Raw genomic sequence first — 18,699 nt, forward strand, 5'->3', positions numbered from 1 at the left:
GCAATTAAGATGAAGAGTGAAGGGGGGCAACTTCAATCAGAGCGTCTCGCACATTGAACTGGCCGCACGGAAACAGGTTGCAAAGAAAGCAAGAAAGAGGGCAGGAAAAAAAGAAAATACAATTTTAATGCCAGCTCCCCGGTGTCATCTTGTTTTGTCAGGACATCAAATAGAATTGAGAAGTACAAAATAACAAGCCCTTGAGAAATCAGAGGAGGTTTGGTCTGTTTGAAGCCTCTTGGTTTACCTTGTCCAGAGATATAGGGAATAGCATTGTTCGTGCGCTCATTTGGCACGGCGTGCCGTGGATTTTTTTTTTGTTGCATTTTTCCTGCATGGTGTATTTATTTATTTGAATGTGCAATTTTAATTTCAAGAAATTTTGTTTAGTTTTTAAACTAAATTTTAGCAAATAAAATGGGTAGAAAATATGAGTAGAAAGTTCTAAAAACACATTTTAAGAACTAAATATTAAATTCACGATGGATTAAATGGAGATATCCTTGTCTCATATTTATGCATTTATGAAAACATGCACATACAATTATTATTATTATGGTTTTTGTTATTAAGTAAAACACTCTAGGGCAGAAGTGTAGATATATCCATCTCCCCAGCCGCTTCTGACCTGCGAATAATTCCACTCCCTCTTCCTCGCTCTGGCTCTCTCGCAGCCCGTTTACAGTTCACATAAACAGGATAATCATAGTCACATTTTCTGCCCATTTACTGAGCATATTCTGTGGGGGGAAAGTGGCCCATTCAAGGCAACTGTAAAAATAAAAATCCAGATTGCGCTTCAATTAACTTCTAAACCACAAACAAACAAGTTCTCTGCAGAGCTGGCCCGCTCTTCTGTAAAACAAACAAGCAGGGGCGAAGGAGAGCATGAGGTTCAGCTTTGCCTTTCCCACACTAACTCAACTCCACTGCAGGTGGGTGTCCTGAAGGGGTGGACCATCAGCCCCGGGACTTTCTGAGCTGTTGCTCAGGGGACATTCACTTGATCTCCCGCACTAACTGTGGGAGGTGCATTATGTATGTGCCACAGGCATGTGTCGTGCCTCGATAAGTGTTTGCCTTGGATTCGAGCACAAAAAATAAACATGTTTCTCATCTCTCTGCATATTAGAATGCATCAAAAAATAAAATAAAATCAAATCTTCATGAAAACCAGCATACTGCATTTATATTTTATATTGAATAACCTGACCCTTCACATCTACTGCCTTTCAAGTCCTGGAAAGTGCGTACTTATGAGTTTGGAAATTGTAATTGCAATGTGATGTGCACTCAAGTGATTGCAGTCAGAATTAAATGGGCACTTTTGGCAATTTCATAGTTATTTTCTCCGTTTTCCCTTTCAGACAAAGACAGCTTTATTAGATTTAGTTCAAGTAAATAAAGAGCAAAGGGTGTGCATTAAATGCATAATCTATTTATTTACATTTAGCAGAAACCTACAAGTGAGGAATATCACTAGCAATTTATCACAAAAAAATTATTATTAATTTATTTTAAATTAAATATTTATTATTGTGCTGCCACAAAGAAAACACATTTCTGTTTAACTAAAAACTAAAAGACTACATTAACATTTTCATCAAGCTTTACCTATTAAATAGCTATTCTTCATCAACAGTACACAACATATAATTACAACAATTTATGATCAAAACTAATTAGCAACCACAATGATTCCTTAACTAACATTCCCCAAACTCACAAAAATAAAGGCTCAAAGATCTTCCCACTGGAATCATCTCGTAACTGGCAGCAATAATCATTTCTCACCGCAACGCAACCCCAGGCGACCCTTGATGTGACTCTCCTCACACACACTAAAACACTGTCACAAAGCAGGACCGCTGAACATCTCCCGCTCAACCCAGCCTGACACGTGCCACTAAAAATAATGGTGTCGACAAACTGCTTTCCACCACTTTCCACTACACCCTAACGCCCTTTCCTCCCTCCCTCTCTCCCTCTCTCTCTCTCGACTCATCCCGCTGATATGATTTATGGTTTACCAGCTCAGCGAGGTTACGCAACGTCGCGCATGCCTTCAGACGCGTTATTGGAGTCGGTGGAGATTTAATTAAGATCACAGTCGCACAAATCCTCCTCAAATTGAGAATTTACTCGAGACAATGGTCATCACATCCTAGCATGGGAGATGTCCCATTCTGCGCAACGCCAAACGACAACGACACTAATCTGTGTTTCCATGACATCACATGAAGGCTTCTGTAAATTGCGCTCCGTGAATTGATCGGCCATGTTGTGATGTTTGTCGCCAGGGTCAATTAATATTGGGTTAGATACTGTTAGCATGTGAGCTAATTTTGAAAAAGAAGACACAAATGAGAGTTGTAATTTGTTAAATAAAATCAAAACTTAAAAAAAAAAAAAAAAAAAGAATATAAATCTCTAAATTTATACTGTTCCATGCTAAAATTAGTTTTCAAAGTATAAAGTTGCAGATGGGAGTCAAAGAAGCATCTGCAACCTTTGTTTTTGGCTGTATATTATAAAATTGTTTTTCGGAGCAATTCGTCACTATGCTGGTTCTTCCAGAGAGGATGCTCACCTGGTGTGCTTGCTGGAAACTAGAAAGAAAAGAAAGAAGAAATGCATCTTGAGGGGGAAAAAAAAACAAGCAAAAGTTTTCTTTCTTTATCTTTCTCCTCTGTGGGAGAACGAAGGACAAAGACGACAGAAAAGAGCAGCTGGTAATGCTGTGTGTCATCATCACCTAAGTATTCTCGATTCTTACCACATAATGTAATGTAGAGCAAGACGTCTGTGAAAGAGGTCAGCTGCATGAACGACTGACCAGCAAACCCCCCCCCCCCCCCCCCCCCCACTAGATGAAAAAAAAAAAAAAACTTTCCTATGGGAAATATCTATTCAACATACACACAGTTTGCTTGTTCTCTCGTCTCGAGTAAACACACACATGTGAATATTCTCTCACACACCAACATTGTCGTCGCCGCTAATACGCATAGAGCGGTAGAAATGACAGGTGTTGGCAGGCTCACGGCCTGTCGGGGCATAACATAAATACGGTTCGGCCCCAGCCAGAGCGGGCCCTAATGCACTACTAATGAACAATAAATCAAGTCTGATTACAAACTGTCAGCCCAATCAGCTCTCACCCCTCTCTCATGCTTTCTAAACGAAGGGGCCCGGTGGTCACAGCTGTGAGGCATTACCCTCCGCGAGGCTCACCGTTTAGCCTTTACTTTCCACACGTCCAGTCGTTACCTCTCCTGCTATCCTCGTATCGAACCCCCACCAACCTCAAGTCCCAAACTTCACAAACTAAATAATGAGGACAACCAGAAACTGTCATCCTGATTACTGCATATCAGCATTCAAATAATTTGCTTTAAATGCATCAATAAAATATCATCTGATTATTTTACAACATGCATATCTTTAAAACAAGCAAGCAGCCCACAAAAACTACAGGAGTGTGTCAAAACTTTGCCTTTGTTTCAGTGATCACACTCCTGGCATCTGAACAGTCTCTCACACACACACACACACACACACACACACACAAACGAGGGCCCATGACACAAGTGTCAAATCGGAGTGTGTCCCTGCCCCTTTTTAAATATGGGTAACCGTGAAGGGGGAACAAACCCTCCTCAACACACGCCACTAATTTTCACAAGAATGAAATCAAAACTATTAAATCTAACTTCAAATATCAACAAATTCAACACTGCACAGCATGTGCAATCTAGAAACCTTTATACAAAAATGTTTTGACTAAAAAAAAAAAGTATCTGCATAACTGTAATTGTCTTCAACTAAAAACATGTACAACACAAAATAGCATTTAACAAAAGCCTCATATTACAATACTGCGCTTGTAAACTGCAATTGACCAGAGAAGCTTCAAACATCAACTTGTAATCGCATCACAGTGTTTACACGTCTCCTAACCAACCAGCATGATAGAAACTAATACAAACAGCATGCGGAGAACTCAAGCTCTCTTCCTTTTCCCCTGGACGTACTGCATTGTAAAACTTTTCTACGGCAACAGAAACAGCTCTTTCACTGAAAAATTACAGAATCAATCATATTGACAAACCTGACAAACTCCATTTGGCTGGCAAGGTAAACAGAGAGAAGCTGGGCCGTTTGGAGGATCGCAGAAGATGAGAAGACACGAGTCGCGGCACGGAGAGGGAGAGAGAGCGAGAGGCAGAGAGAGGGAGCGAGAGAGAGAGAGAGAGAGAGAGAGGCGTTTACAGCGAGCATGTGCGGGTGCTGCCGCGTCTCGAGCCTCTTTCCCGGGGATATGGACAGATTGCACGCGCAAGGTTGCTCCCTAGCTGACAAGATACAAAACTATCCAATCAACCACGCCCTTTCTCCACCAATCACAAGCAGCCCTCTAAACATAATCAATTCAAATGGGGACACAAGCAGCGGCAGGGGCCGCCGCAGGCCGTTTGTGTGTGTTTGGGGTGGGAGGGGGTCAGGTGAAGCAATGCCTTTGTGTGGGACCCTATTAAAAAAAAAAGGAGAGAGAGGGAGAGAGCGAGAACAAAAAGGACCTAAACAAAACAAAAAGAAAAAGCAGCACAGTTGATGGCTGTTAACCCTTTGACCCTGGTAAAGGTTTTGTCCGTGCTGGTGAAACAATGCTTCCATGTAAAGAAAAGAAACCCTTTAATTAAACAACAGATAAGCAAACACTATCTGACAGAGAGAAAGAGCGGGAGAAAAACAAAGAGATTCCGCAAGTTGTTATTGTTCTTATAAAGTGGAAATGTTTATGGTAACACAAGCTTGGCCATTCACTTTAATTAGAAAAAAGAGAGATTTAATGTTTCATTTTTATTTAAAACATAATGACAGTTGTGTAAATTATATGAAATAAATATAAAAAATAAAATATCGTTTTATATTAAATTTTACAATAAATGCTACAGTCATTAAAAGAGTACCTTTTAAACTACTTGACCAGACACAAACTCTAACTACGGAAAAGGTTGCTGTTTCCATTCATAGACCGACTCTGTGTGTGGGTGCAATTCACAGTCTCAGTCCAATCCAAATCCACTAATTTCCAACATAAAATAACACACACCGCAGCCCTACTTCTGCTGTGAATGGTTAGAACATATGTGCTCAGTGCTAGCAAGTGATTAAAACATCACCACCTTCTCACATTTTTTTTTTATTAAAAAAATGGGGGAAAACACATAAAAGTTGCTTCGCCCCCTACTGGAAAACTTTATATTACACATTCAAAACCCAGAGACAAAGGCTAAACTTACTGCATTAGACACAATAAGTAAAATTTAAATCGAAGGCTAATTTACAATATTAGCATTTCATTAAAAAAAGAAAAAAAGGCATTTCTCTGCATGCAAGAAAAAATTATATTTTTTTACTTTAAATATTTTGCATTACATTCATATATATATATTTTTTTGCTTACTGATTTTTAAAATTACTAAATAGATAAATAAATGAACACTATAACCTCATAAAAAAGTACTGTGGTGGCATCACAAACTAATACCATGGTACTGTACTTTAACAAACAACAACACTAAATGATTATCATAATTAAGAACCATATCAAATTTAGGCAAGAACAAGTTTTTATATATATATATATATATATATATATTTTGAATTACATTAAGACAACATTTAAAATATGAAATATTATGACCATTTCAAAAATCAAAGGCATTATTGATATCATTAAGAATAAAATAAAAATACAAAAAAATATACATTACAAAATTACTACTAAAATAAATCCACTAAATAAATCTGAATAATAATAATTATTATTAATATAAATATATATATATATATATATATATATATATATATATATATATATATATATATATATACACTATATAATGTTTGTGTGTGCGTGCGTGTGTGTGTGTGTATATGTATATATATATACACTATATTTATATATATATATATATATATATATATATATATATATATATATATATATATATATATATATATATATATATATATATATATATATATATATATATATACATACATACATACATATACACACACACACACACACACACACGCACGCACGCACACACAAACAAACATTCAGATCAGTTTATTGCTAAATAATGCTTAAGAAGTAATACCTTTATAAAGTAAAAGTATCTGGTGGTATCACAAAGTAATACCATGGTACTGTACTTTGACAAACAACAACATTAAATAATTATCATATTCAAATAGTGGAATTCATAGTGGAATTTGTATTGCATGTGTCTAAAAACATTGTAGTGTAATTGCATGTGAGACTGTAAACAATTTCTGTAGACCATCAGATATTAGCTGTAGTGATTATTGACTTAACCTAAGAATTAAATTTCTTTACCAAAGTGAATAATTAAATATTTTATTGGTTTTTTTATTCCCTGACAAACACTCTCAGAAGTGTGCACAGATGCGTAAGCATACTGCACACATTCTCAAGCAAGGGCAAAAAGGCAAGTAGCCGTGCAAGTATGCACACATAACACATGCAGGCGCTCATATGATCTAACACACACACACATACACACATTTGGCCGTACCCCCTCTCCTATGCTGTCTCCCCTGGGCAGAATGTCGGCATATTCTCAATAAAACACCTTCTTAGCAGTAATAGGCCACTGTTCTCATTTCACTGCTCCCAAAGGGCTCATGATAAATTTAGCAGACATACAGTTCAAGCCTCCTCCTCTTGTCTCTCTCTCTCTCGCTCTCTCCCCATCTATCTGTGCTGTGTTCGGGCCTGTACGCCATAATTACCCATACTCTTTCTATCCAAGCCATCTAATAGATCTTGCCGTTTATTCACTCCATCACTTTGTGAGTCACAGAACCAACACTATTCATTTATGTCTTGTTACAGATAATTGGAAAGCACAGGTTGACTCCTTCGCAAGACTGACACACAAACAATAACGCGCTCCATCTCAGATCAGCTCCGCGGTTCCCTGTATGACTGTCAGAGTGACACAGGGCCAAGGGGAAACTGATCCCAGATAAGCGTTTGCTGGTAACCTGCTAGAGTTTAGCATTTAAACCGCACAGTCATATGAATCCTCTCGTGAAGAGTCATCGCAAAACCACTACAGACTTGACGGGTTCTAGTACTATTACTATGACGGAGATATCTCTTCTCTTTTAAACCTTTGCGTGGGTCTAAATAAGCTCATTCGTAACTCTGTCCTGTGATTAAACGTAATCTGTTGTTTACAGAAACAGGTTTTAGCAGAACAGGTGTGATGTTAACAGAAAACAGCTGGTTCTGTGGGCAACAACCTTCCTTTTGAAAGACCAATCACACACGCACACATCTTGAATGTTACTTCTATTAATGAATGAGCAGAGACCAAACAGTCATCTCTGACCTCTGATTATCATGACGCCAGCAGTTTCAGTACAGTACGGTGATGATATTTGGCGCAAGTATTTGAAGAAACAGGCAATCACTACAGACACCGCAAACTATATGCACATTTAACAAAAGGCACAAGTCTGCTAAATATCAAGCATATCTTGTTTGATTAATCGCGCACTGATACATTAGCGAAAAGTGTGCCTTTGTCTGTGCTTCTCTGCGGCTTTGCCTTCAGTCAAAACATGAGCTTTTGTTGGTGATGTTCGACATAAATGAAGTGGGTGGGGGAATGTTGTTTTCTTTATGTGCTATTGTGATTGATTCAGAGTGTGTGCTTTTTGAGTCAGACACTATTTTTGGAGGCGTCATCTAAACATTTCGATCAGAGGAAAAAAAAAAAAAAACGTAGAAAACGAATGACCATATTTGAGCATTGAAAAAATCGTCTTAAGACTTTTTTTTGCATCTTTAACTTTGTATATATTAATATGCATATTAACTTGCATGTATATTAATATATGTATATTACTATAACACATTAATATACTATATAAATATATGTATTTAAAAAAACTCAAAAATATAGTAAAGAAAATAATGTTGTGAAATATCATTACAATATAAAATAAACAGTTTTCTATTTTAATATATTTTAAAATGTAATTTATTCCAGTCATGGTAAAGCTTCTAATTCAGCAGCCATTGCTCCAGTCTTCAGTGTCACATTATCCTTCAGAAATCATACTAATATGCTGATTTGGTGCTCAAGAAATATTTAATCAACGTTGACAACAGTTCTGTTGCACAATGTATTTGTGGATATTTTTTTCCCCAATATATATATATATAAAATATTAAGGTCAGGAATCCATAGTAATATATTAAATATAATATAAAATTGCTTTGTTTTGGTTATTTCTTATAATAATCTAATAACTTATACATGAATATAAAGAAATATCCATAACAAAACAATTGCATCACATACAAAAAATGTACTGGCATGTGATCAATGCAAGTGAACATCTTTGCTTTTACCAAACTCAGTCGACCTTTATAAACAAAACAGCACTAGGTCACAGCAGGATATTTTAACATCTGTAATAAATATAAACCAACACCATGTGTGCTTTGTCTGCCCTTAATGACAATTTTAATACATTAGCAAAAGAGATTGAGAGAGAAAGAGCTGAACTACTCAAAGCAGTTAAACATACACACACTGATCACAGTAGCCCGCTGACAACTGTCAGTTCTCCAGTGAACCCACAGGCCGTCAGATGTGGCTTCACACAAGAGACTTCCCCAAGCTTCTCATATAGCTCTTAGTGTTTTGGAATCTCAAATACGACCTATATACATCTATCCTTAATCTCCCCACAGGACGAATGAATCAGTCCTAGCAACATGGACCACACATCTGTATACCATGGAAAACGGACAAAAAGATGGAAAGAATTGAGGGATGAGAGGACAGAGGGAGGAGACAAGAAGAAGGTGTGGCAGGCGGCTTGTGGTGGGGGACGAAACATGACTGAAGTGAAAAGGTCTAAAAAAATGGCACTGTAGCTTTAAGGGTCGGCGCTTGGCGTTGATGCGACAGCAATCTGATGGTTGGACGTTATTCACTGGCTGGGCCAGACGGTCTGGAAATAAGCGTGATGACCTCATCGTGACAGCATCATCCAAACCTGTTTCTCATCTACACATTGCACATAATGCATTCTTACAATATGACTAGAAAAAACAAACGGCTGAAGAGAACAGGAATGATACGTGGATACAGCCACAGATGGAGGAATGAGAAACACGCAGACGGTTTTCCCTCAGAGGAAAAAAAAAATGGTGAAAGCGTTTGTGAACATATGTTCGTATATTTAAAGGAACTTAAACAAAAGATGATTCTGTCATCATTTAATCACCCTCATGCTGCCAAACCCATTTGACTTTCTTCTGAGGGAATATTTTGCCTGTTATTTTCTATATAGTGAAAGTTAACATGAACTGGGGCTAAACTGACAAAAAAAGCATATGACTTCTGAAGTACATGCTTATTATATGCATATTAGAATGATTTCTGAAGAATTATATGACACTGAAGACTATAATGGCTGCTGAAAATTCAGCTTTGCATCACAGTTACTTTAAATTGTAACAATATTACACAATCGTGCTATCTTTATTATATCATTGATCAAATAAATGCAGCCTTGGTGAGCATAAGAGACTTCTTTCAAAAATTCCTAAAGGAGGAACTAGTGTGTCCCCTCCACACTGACATTATCAGAGTTTCTGGACTTCTGGCCGCCAATTGTCACCTCCAGAACAGAGCAGGTAATGACAAAGAGTCCGTGGCTCTCATTGGGCTGCTCGTGGCTGAGATGGGCTCTACGCTGTGCTGGGGTTGTCTATAAGAGAGGCTGGAAGCTCTGGCCGAGCTCCAGCGAGCCCCAGCACACCGTACCGCTAATGAGTTACAGATTGCTGCACTGTGGTATACATGTGTCAGGACAATGCCATGGGTCTCCACCAAAAAAACGGTAGTTCAAAAAAAGACTAGAGGGAAAAAAACTGCAGAGAAGAAAGAGGGTATTAGTGAAGGAGAGCCAAGGCCTGACTTCTGCACTGTGTCATGTAGCACTCTATGAAGACGAGGAATTGCAGTCTGTCTGTGCGTGTGTGTGTGTGTGTGGAGGGGAAGGAGGGGGTGCGGGCCCTTCATCGCTTGTTAAAGTGAGAGGACATTATCGCTTGACCTCCACTTGCCCTCCCTGCAACTGCATATGATCATGAAAGAAAAGCAAAGAGAAACAGAAGGAGAAAGATTGTGCAAAACAGCTCCACTGATTACTTCCTGTGACATCATCAAACATTGAAAAAAACTGACATTTCTGACTATATTGAAGACTGAGAGAATGAGTCTCATTCATCAATCACCACAGAGGACATTAGTTGCTGGTGTTTTAGTGTACGAGCGGAATCCTGTGATCAAGGTCAAACAATAACTTGCCAAAAGTGAGTAAAATAAAAAAAATACATAAACAGAAATAAATATTTTGAACCATGTTTTTGTCTCTTTTTTTGGCATCTGACAATGATATTCCCTTTACACACTGAAAAAAACATTAAATTTACTCTTTTTTTTTTTTTAAGGTAAGTGGTAGAGGTGACCCTGAATAGTCGACAATTTGATGCTTCGATAGGAGGAGCCTGATTCGACTCCCAATCTCAGTAGAATATTTGGGGTGTCATGATCATGCCATTTTGGCTATATGGGGGTGCTCAAATGTCTGATTTCACATAGAACTACTGGTTTTTCCCAATAAGTTAATATATAGCCTATTAAGATAATACTGTAAATAAGAATCTGAAAAGAAAGAAACATTGAATAAATATTCAATAAATCCAACCACCCCTATCGATTTAAGTTTCAACTTTGGTTGAGTTATGCTGCAGTAAAGCGCACTTCATTGTAGTAGGCTACTACGGTGATTATCTATTCAGTGCGCAGCGCGAGCAGGACAAACGATAATGCAGAATATTAACAACCATGACTGGGCCTGTCATATACATAATATTATAATTAAAACTAGGGCTGCACAATTAATCAAATTTCTAATCGCGATTACGATTATGGATGCCACGATTACATAATCGTTCAAAAAAAACAAAAAAAAAAACAATAACAAATGCCCACTTGCATTATTCTGTGTGCTTAAGAGGTGTTTGCGGGGTTTAACAAACTCAAACACACTGGATAAAAGACATTTTGTCTAACTGATAGTCGTTGTCACTCTGTTGTGCATGATAGATCTGTTAAATGCCAAACGTTTTAAAAGCGGAACAAAATAGCGGTACTCGTTTGAACTGCGCGCCACACACAGACCTTTTATCCGCTTCGGCTCAAGCGCGAGCTTAGAGCGTATGTTTATTACAGTGACCAGTCACCATCACGCACTAAACAACGCTGTGAAATCCAGTAAGAAGCACTCGAGTTCAGCGCAGAGTTCTCTAGTACAAATCACATCTTTAACACCATAGAAACCTATAGTTAGGCTACTTTTTTACCATGATAATAAGTGTTGTTATTTTGATTATGTATAAAAGATGAGGCTGTTACAGTTTTCACAACGGTACTGTCAAATGTACATCTGCATCCCAACTCAGGCTCCTGCTACTCTGAACTCAAGCTCCTGTTAATGTGCACTTCTAAGAGACAAAACTTGTAATATTGCATGTTCAGTGCTACCAAGTCAGGCCCCTGCTCTCGAATGTTAGTCTGGAGCCCTGATAATATAAATTGTATTGTAAAATGTTACTGTAATTTGAAATTCCGTCTGTTTAATTGTAAATGAAATATATAGCTTTAGTAAACAATTCTTTTTTTTTTCTTTTAAATTTTAGTGTAACATTATTATACCATGAATAATTTTACCTTTTTTTTGTTTAAAGAAGAAACCAAACCAATGTACAATTGACATTTGAGGCTCAATGCTATAGAAAAGCAATAAAAGTTCAGGAATAGTGTTTTCAGCCTTTTTTTTAAATATATATTTTGTATAAAAATATGGCATGCAGCTTCAAACAATGGCATAAATCTGTTCAAAATAATCGTTATTAATAATTGCAATTACAATCTCAAGAGAATAATCGGCAATTATGATTTTTGTCAATCGCGCAGCCCTAATTAATACACTTTTACAATAAAACGCTGTGAATTTTGTTAGTTTTCTGCACGTTGTTTAGTGAATAATGCATCCACAAAAGGAGTTCATTCAGAGCTGCGCAGATGTTCACTTCTGCATTTGGGGCATTTTGTGCAGATATAAGTCTAAGTCGTAATATTATCGCTATGTTGTATAAATAACTAAGCATATTCTATTATGAGATGAATGATGAGTTAAATCCCACTGATTAAAAACCTGCCATCAAATGCTTCATGCTACTGGTCATCTTCAGCGAACGCCACTTAAAACAGAAATGCAGAACATTAATTACTACTGTCATATACATAACGTTATACTGAGAGCACTGTTGTAAAAATTTTTGATAATTCTTAGGGGTTTGATGACGTTTAATATTAATTATTAATATTAAATTAATTTATTTATTTATTATTAAAATTAAATGATTAATTTATATATTAATAAATTATAAAAATGATTAATTTTAATCAAAACATAAAATATTATTTTATATCTGCGAGGGGTCCGTTACACATTTTACCTTTGTGTTAACGTCATTAATTATGACTGTTGAATGTCTGACTTGACTGTATTTTGACCCCACCCCCAAACATGATTCGACTATCAGTCGACTATCGGCAAGATTCGAAAATTCTGATTCGGCTATGAAAATACTTAGTCGGGGACACTACATTTAAATAAACACATTTAGTTGACTAACTTTCAACATTTATTTTTTTAAATGTAGCTAAAATAATTACCTTAAATTTTTTTTATGTTTTTTGGGTAAATCTATCTATTTATCATCTGTCTGTCTGTCTATTGTTATTAAATTTATTAATAATTGTAATCATAAATAAATTATCAAACAAACAATTATTTTTTAACCACGTATTTTACATTTATTTTTTTTAAATTTGCAAAGGTAGTATGTTCCTCACATATTGGTGCATGCATGCATGCATGCATGTATATATATATATATATATATATATATATATATATACATACATACATACACACACACACATACATGCGTACATATACACACACACACATATAAGTAAAGTAAAAGTAAAGTCGTGACGTATTGTCAAGTATGGTGACCCATACTTGAAATTGGTGCTCTGCGTTTAACCCATCCAAGTGCACACACACAGCAGTGAGTAGTGAACAAATGCACACACACACACCGTGAACACACACCCGGAGCAGTGGGCAGCCATGCTGCGGCGCCCGGGGAGCAATTGGGGGTTCGGTGCCTTGCTCAAGGGCACCTCAGTCGTGGTATTGAGGGTGGAGAGAGCGCTGTACATTCACTCCCCCCACCTACAATCCCTGCCGGCCGGGGACTCGAACCCGCAACCTTTCGATTACGAGTCCGACTCTCCAACCATTAGGCCACGACTTATATATATATATATATATATATACACACACATATACATACACACACACACATAAATAAATAACCGTTACTTTTAAAAAAAATATATATAATTAAATTCATGTTTTAAATTCACAACAAGCACCTACGCAAAGCAGTTGAAGCTTCTCCATTGTTGAGTTTTTTTGGTGCAGCAACAAACTCCTCCAGATGATTCGCACATGTTTGGAAGACACCGCTTCGTTTCCACCAAAAATAAGCGAACAGACCAGCTGATCTCAACAAGCGTCAACACTGTCTAAGGAAACAAACAACCTCTCTTTTCAGGCTGCCTATTGACACCACGTTTGTTTTGCTATATCTTCTTGACAACTCAAGCGTGAATGGCAAAAGTTTACGCACAAGTGGCCTTTAACGGCAAAAGTTCACGAATGCATGAGGATAGGCATGACATTTACACTGTGCAATGATCAACTAAATCACAACGTGTCTAGTAGGAGCATTACGCCAACGGGCCAAAATCATGACAAAAAAAACATTGTCAACCCAGCAGCATGTCAAAGTAATCCTCCATAGGTGGCAGCTCCCTACCCATCATCCCTTGCGGCAACCCACAGTTAACCACACCTGCTTTCACAGCGTTGCCGCAAATAATCCTCACTCTTTTTTCAATCTTCTTTATTTTCCCTCATTCCACGGAGAGGGTGGACTATCAAGGAAGGTCCGCAAGTGTTGTTCCTAATTACCTATTTCTCCACTCCTGATCCTGTGGCGGGCATAATTAGTTACCTGGGGCTGCAATCCAATTTGAAGTGATGACAAGAAAGCGATCCATGAAAAAGTAATAAGTTAAATCCAATTTCAGACTGCCTCTAATTAAATGCACATGGAACTAATGACTCAAGCCCTACCATTTCAGTGATAACCGTAATTAGCAAGGAGGGAGTTGCACACTCTCGATCTTTCTCTCTCTCTCTCTCTTTCTCTTGTTGACTCTGCTGTAGGTGTAAAGTGGTAAAGTGGCATGGACTCTTTTAATTACACGTGTCATTTTGTCTGTGATTTACTTGTGGTTTTTTGACCAGCCGAGTGTGTTTAGCCTCTGTCACTACACCAGATGTTTATGGTGTTCTATGTTGTGTGTCATATTAATAAAGATCCCCCCCCCCCATATAATTAAAAAAAAAATCTTCTAGTATGACTAATGAAGAAATATCAGACTTTAATGTCCGTTAATTGTCCAGCATCCAATGCGCTACTTATGTTAGAGACGTGCCCAGCGATTATTAAAAGTTACCATGAATTCACTACCGTACCTTGTGTTAACTTTAAACAGCCCAACAATTCATAATTAGCATGCTACGATTACACTTCTCTACTGACCAAAATAAATACTGTGCAAATACTTAAATCTTAAGTGGACAGAGACTGAAATGCTGAATTGGTGATAAAACAGTCACAAATCAAATTAATATGCTCTAGAGTAAGGAAAGCAAATTGGCGTTGGCTTTTGGCGCCTCAGTACAGCAATAACACCTAATAGAGATCAGCATCTAATGACAGATAGATCAAACAAGACAGCAAAGAGCTATTGGGTGCTCAGATAATATAATGAGCTAAAGAGTTAGTGGATAGAATGAAGGAAAGAGAAAGTTCAGAATTACACACTACCACAATACATATATATGGCCCTATTTTAACGATCTAAGCACATGTTCTAAAGCGCACGGCGAAGGTGGACTTAGGGCGTGTCCGAATCCACTTTTGCTAGTTTAACGACGGGAAAACTGGTCGGCACGCTCAGCGCATGGTCTAAAAGGGTTGTCCCTATTCTCTTAATGTGTTTTGGGCATGACATGCAATAAACCAATCAGAGTCTCATCTCCCATTCCCTTTAAGAGCCAGCTGTGCTTACGCCATGACCTGATTCGCTATTTGCACAGCGGAATTTGCAAGCGCAAAGACTGAATGCGTCACCAGAAAGGAAAGGAAACAGCGATGCTCGTGCGCGAGCAAATAGGTAGGCTAATTCTGATAAATGCAATGATTATCCATTATGACATGTAGGCATTTTTATATTATGTAGCCTACACATTAACAATCTTTTACATTGTGATCCTTTCATTTTTAATCTTTAGCATGTTTGTGTGCTGCTGCGCGTCCCTGTGTGTGTAATAAGCAAAGTGTACATGCATTGTGGACCCGCTTATAGGCGCATATTACTAACTTGCTCTTTAAATAACAAAAAAATACTGTGTCATTGACTTTAGACCAGGTTTTAGTTGGTCAATGGCGCGGTCTATTTCAGTTGCCTCAAAATAGCAACGTACCAGCGATACACCTGAACACACCTCGTTTTCAGAGAAGCACACCCACGGGCGCACAAATGGGTGCAAATGCATTTGCTATTTAAGCAACGTGGCGCAGGATGTGAAAATGATAACCGCCCCGGGCTGAAACTAGCAAAAAACACCTGCGTCGCACCTGGCGCAGTATTGCGCCGGGTGTATAATAGGGCCCACAGTGTGCACAGTAAGAGCATTTTCTACATGCATGGAATGAGCGACTACATGTGACAAATTAGTCAGTAGGCTATAAAATAAAGCATAATACACTGGGTACTATATCCCACAATGCACTGTGCTCAACTTCACAAAGCACTACTGCACCAGGAAGAGACATAAAAGTGCTAATTTTATGTTATTTTTAATTGCGACAGGCCTAGCAGAGTGGCTGTTTCCACCTAAGATTACAAAAAAGAAAAGTAAAATAACTGATTCATAACATAGCATAATGTAGGCTACATGTTTGAAATGTTTATTTCTGCATACTGATTCACATTTTTTAAAAACAGTAGGCAGTACACAGTACAAAGTAGTATGCAATATGCTAGGATTCCATTCTGAACACAGTCAAGATAGAAGAGAGCATGAGGGTGAAAGACAAAAACACACATGCTTTCTTTTCACTGGTGTGAGTGACAGGTTGGCCATGCTCTCTGTATACATTAATAAATTTGAATTTTAATTTCATCTTTGTGTGCTGAGGCTGGTCTTCTCTCTACGTACTAACAGTCTGGATAGTGGAATCTGCTGGCTGCTGACCCCTCAGCCTGATAAATGAAGCTGTTTAGCTTGATACTTTTGGCTTTATTTCAATGCCAACAAATTCACACAGAACCTAAAGGTCACAAGCCAAATTTATGCCCTTGTGGCTTATTTCCAGTGATATCTACACAATCCAAGTTCTTTTACACTACATGACATGATACTGATATGACACATCATATGGCTGTACGATTTTTGAAAAAAGAAAAAAAAAAAAATCAAACTGCACTTTTTCTGTTAATAATTACGATTGCTATTTAAAATGTTAATATTTTTAAAGCTTCATGTTTGCTGTTCTTGTTCGCAGGGTTGAACAATTCGGTCAAGTTGTTGCAATTTTATATCAATATGACTTAATAATAATAATAACAATGTTATTAATTTATAAATAATATTATTGTTTATTATTATTACTAAATAAAAATAAACTACAGTAATATAATTTCTAAATAAATATTTGACTGTAAAAACTGAGTAATCAGTTACACAGTTGCACGCTTGGCTTTCGTTTAATCGTGCAGCTTTACCACAACACCTCATAAAAGGGAATTTACATTTGATGAAGAAAATCTGAGTGGTACTAACTTGTGCAAAACTTGTGTCATGTTGCTAAGGTGTTACTATGTGATTGCAAGGGTGTTTTAGTTTAGCTATGTGGTGTTCTGTGTGAAATGAGCTAAATCCCTGTGATATTCAGGTCACTTTCCCACATTTTATCATCTGCCAGAATGAAAATTGCAAGTCCAAATGCTTAGAAAACTAACAACTCAACATGCCGTACAATTTGAGGTATTCACTTATGTCCGTTCATTAGCAAGTACCACTAAAAATACAGTCATTATGCGCACAAACTCACTCGCTCAATGAAGGGATGTGCATTAATTAACAGATATGCCCCTTGGTCTCCTGCAATTCCACCACGAAACAAACAACATCCACCTTGCTCAAACAGAGATAAGGATCTGAGCGAGAATGATCTCAAATAAACGTAAATATTGCATCAGACACGGCTAGCTGCTCTCTTTTAAAGGGGCGCGGATGGGGAAATGAAAAGGGCCGGATTTGCTTTGCATCACAAAGGATAGGCAAATAGAAAGCCCGGAGGCTGAGACAGGAGCCAGGGCTGCTCCCGGGCGAGAATTAAGTGTGAAATCAGAGAGAAAGAGAGTGAGAGGACGTCATACTTACTGTAACTCTATTCAATAAGCTAATGTTGTTTACTCTTCACACTTGCACACACGTTAGATATCCATGTGCTCATAATGTGCTAAAACTGACAGGGTTTCATTGAGTGTGGTTTGTTAGATTACTGTGAGTGATGAAAGAACACTACACTAATGTGTGCCAACTCTTCAGCCCTGCATGCCTTAATTTCCTGTTTGTCAAGCTTTGACAGGTACATGTTGTACCACCAACCATCCGTATAAATGTAAACAAATAATGTCTGATCACCCACATAAACACACACTCACTCACTCACACACACACACACAAATATATGTCAGCACCAGTACTGTTCTACGGGTAAGAAAAAAAAACTCTCTCTCTTTATTATGTCAGTTGCTTCTCCTAGATTAAATGATAAGCAAATGTAGATATTTGCATGTTTAAAGATCTTAAAGTTGGTATGAAACTGAAAATGAACCCAATCTATTTTCTAAATGCATCTAATTTTGAACAATTTATCCATGCATGTGTTTCAATTAAAATTTTTGGGACCAATGTTTAATCAAAGATCATCCACATCTCAAAATCCAAGCAACAACTGATGCATAGAATCAAGTACCCACCCTACTTTTTTTTTCCGTTTACCATAATCCATTATACTCAGATATGACAACATGGAAGAAAACATCAGTCACTACTTCCATTTCATTGCAATTTTTATGTCTCAAACTGTGCTCAGATTATTCAGGACACCAACGATTTCAAAATGAACTCCAATATTTCTCCCAAAATCAAATCATCTGATCGTTACAGTTTACATTTGTTTTACAGGTCAATATATTGTGTCGATGGTTTTCTCATTTGCTTCTGTTGTATTTTTGAGACAGTTGAGATTTCTGCTAAAACATTCTGCAAACTCCATATAATCTC

At 37.5% G+C, this 18,699-nt stretch overlaps 1 protein-coding gene across 8 annotated transcripts in view; it reads right to left on the reverse strand.

The window, feature by feature from the left end:
- The window catches only part of LOC306879626 (forkhead box protein P1-B-like), a 198,780-nt gene that overhangs the window by 48,262 nt on the left and 131,819 nt on the right, over positions 1 to 18,699 (reverse strand). Inside the window, exon 1 of one of the 8 annotated variants that reach the window (XM_079432730.1) lies at positions 4,112 to 4,289. The exons of 6 other annotated variants lie outside the window; for them this stretch is intronic. The gene's annotated coding sequence lies outside the window, so the exon portion shown is untranslated. Of the gene's footprint in view, positions 1 to 4,111; positions 4,290 to 18,699 lie in introns of those variants that run through there. One more of the 8 variants, XM_079432728.1, reaches the window with a different exon arrangement.

This window comes from Barbus barbus (assembly GCF_936440315.1).
Source record: "Barbus barbus genome assembly, chromosome: 13".
In the NCBI taxonomy this organism is placed as follows: Eukaryota; Metazoa; Chordata; class Actinopteri; order Cypriniformes; family Cyprinidae; genus Barbus; species Barbus barbus.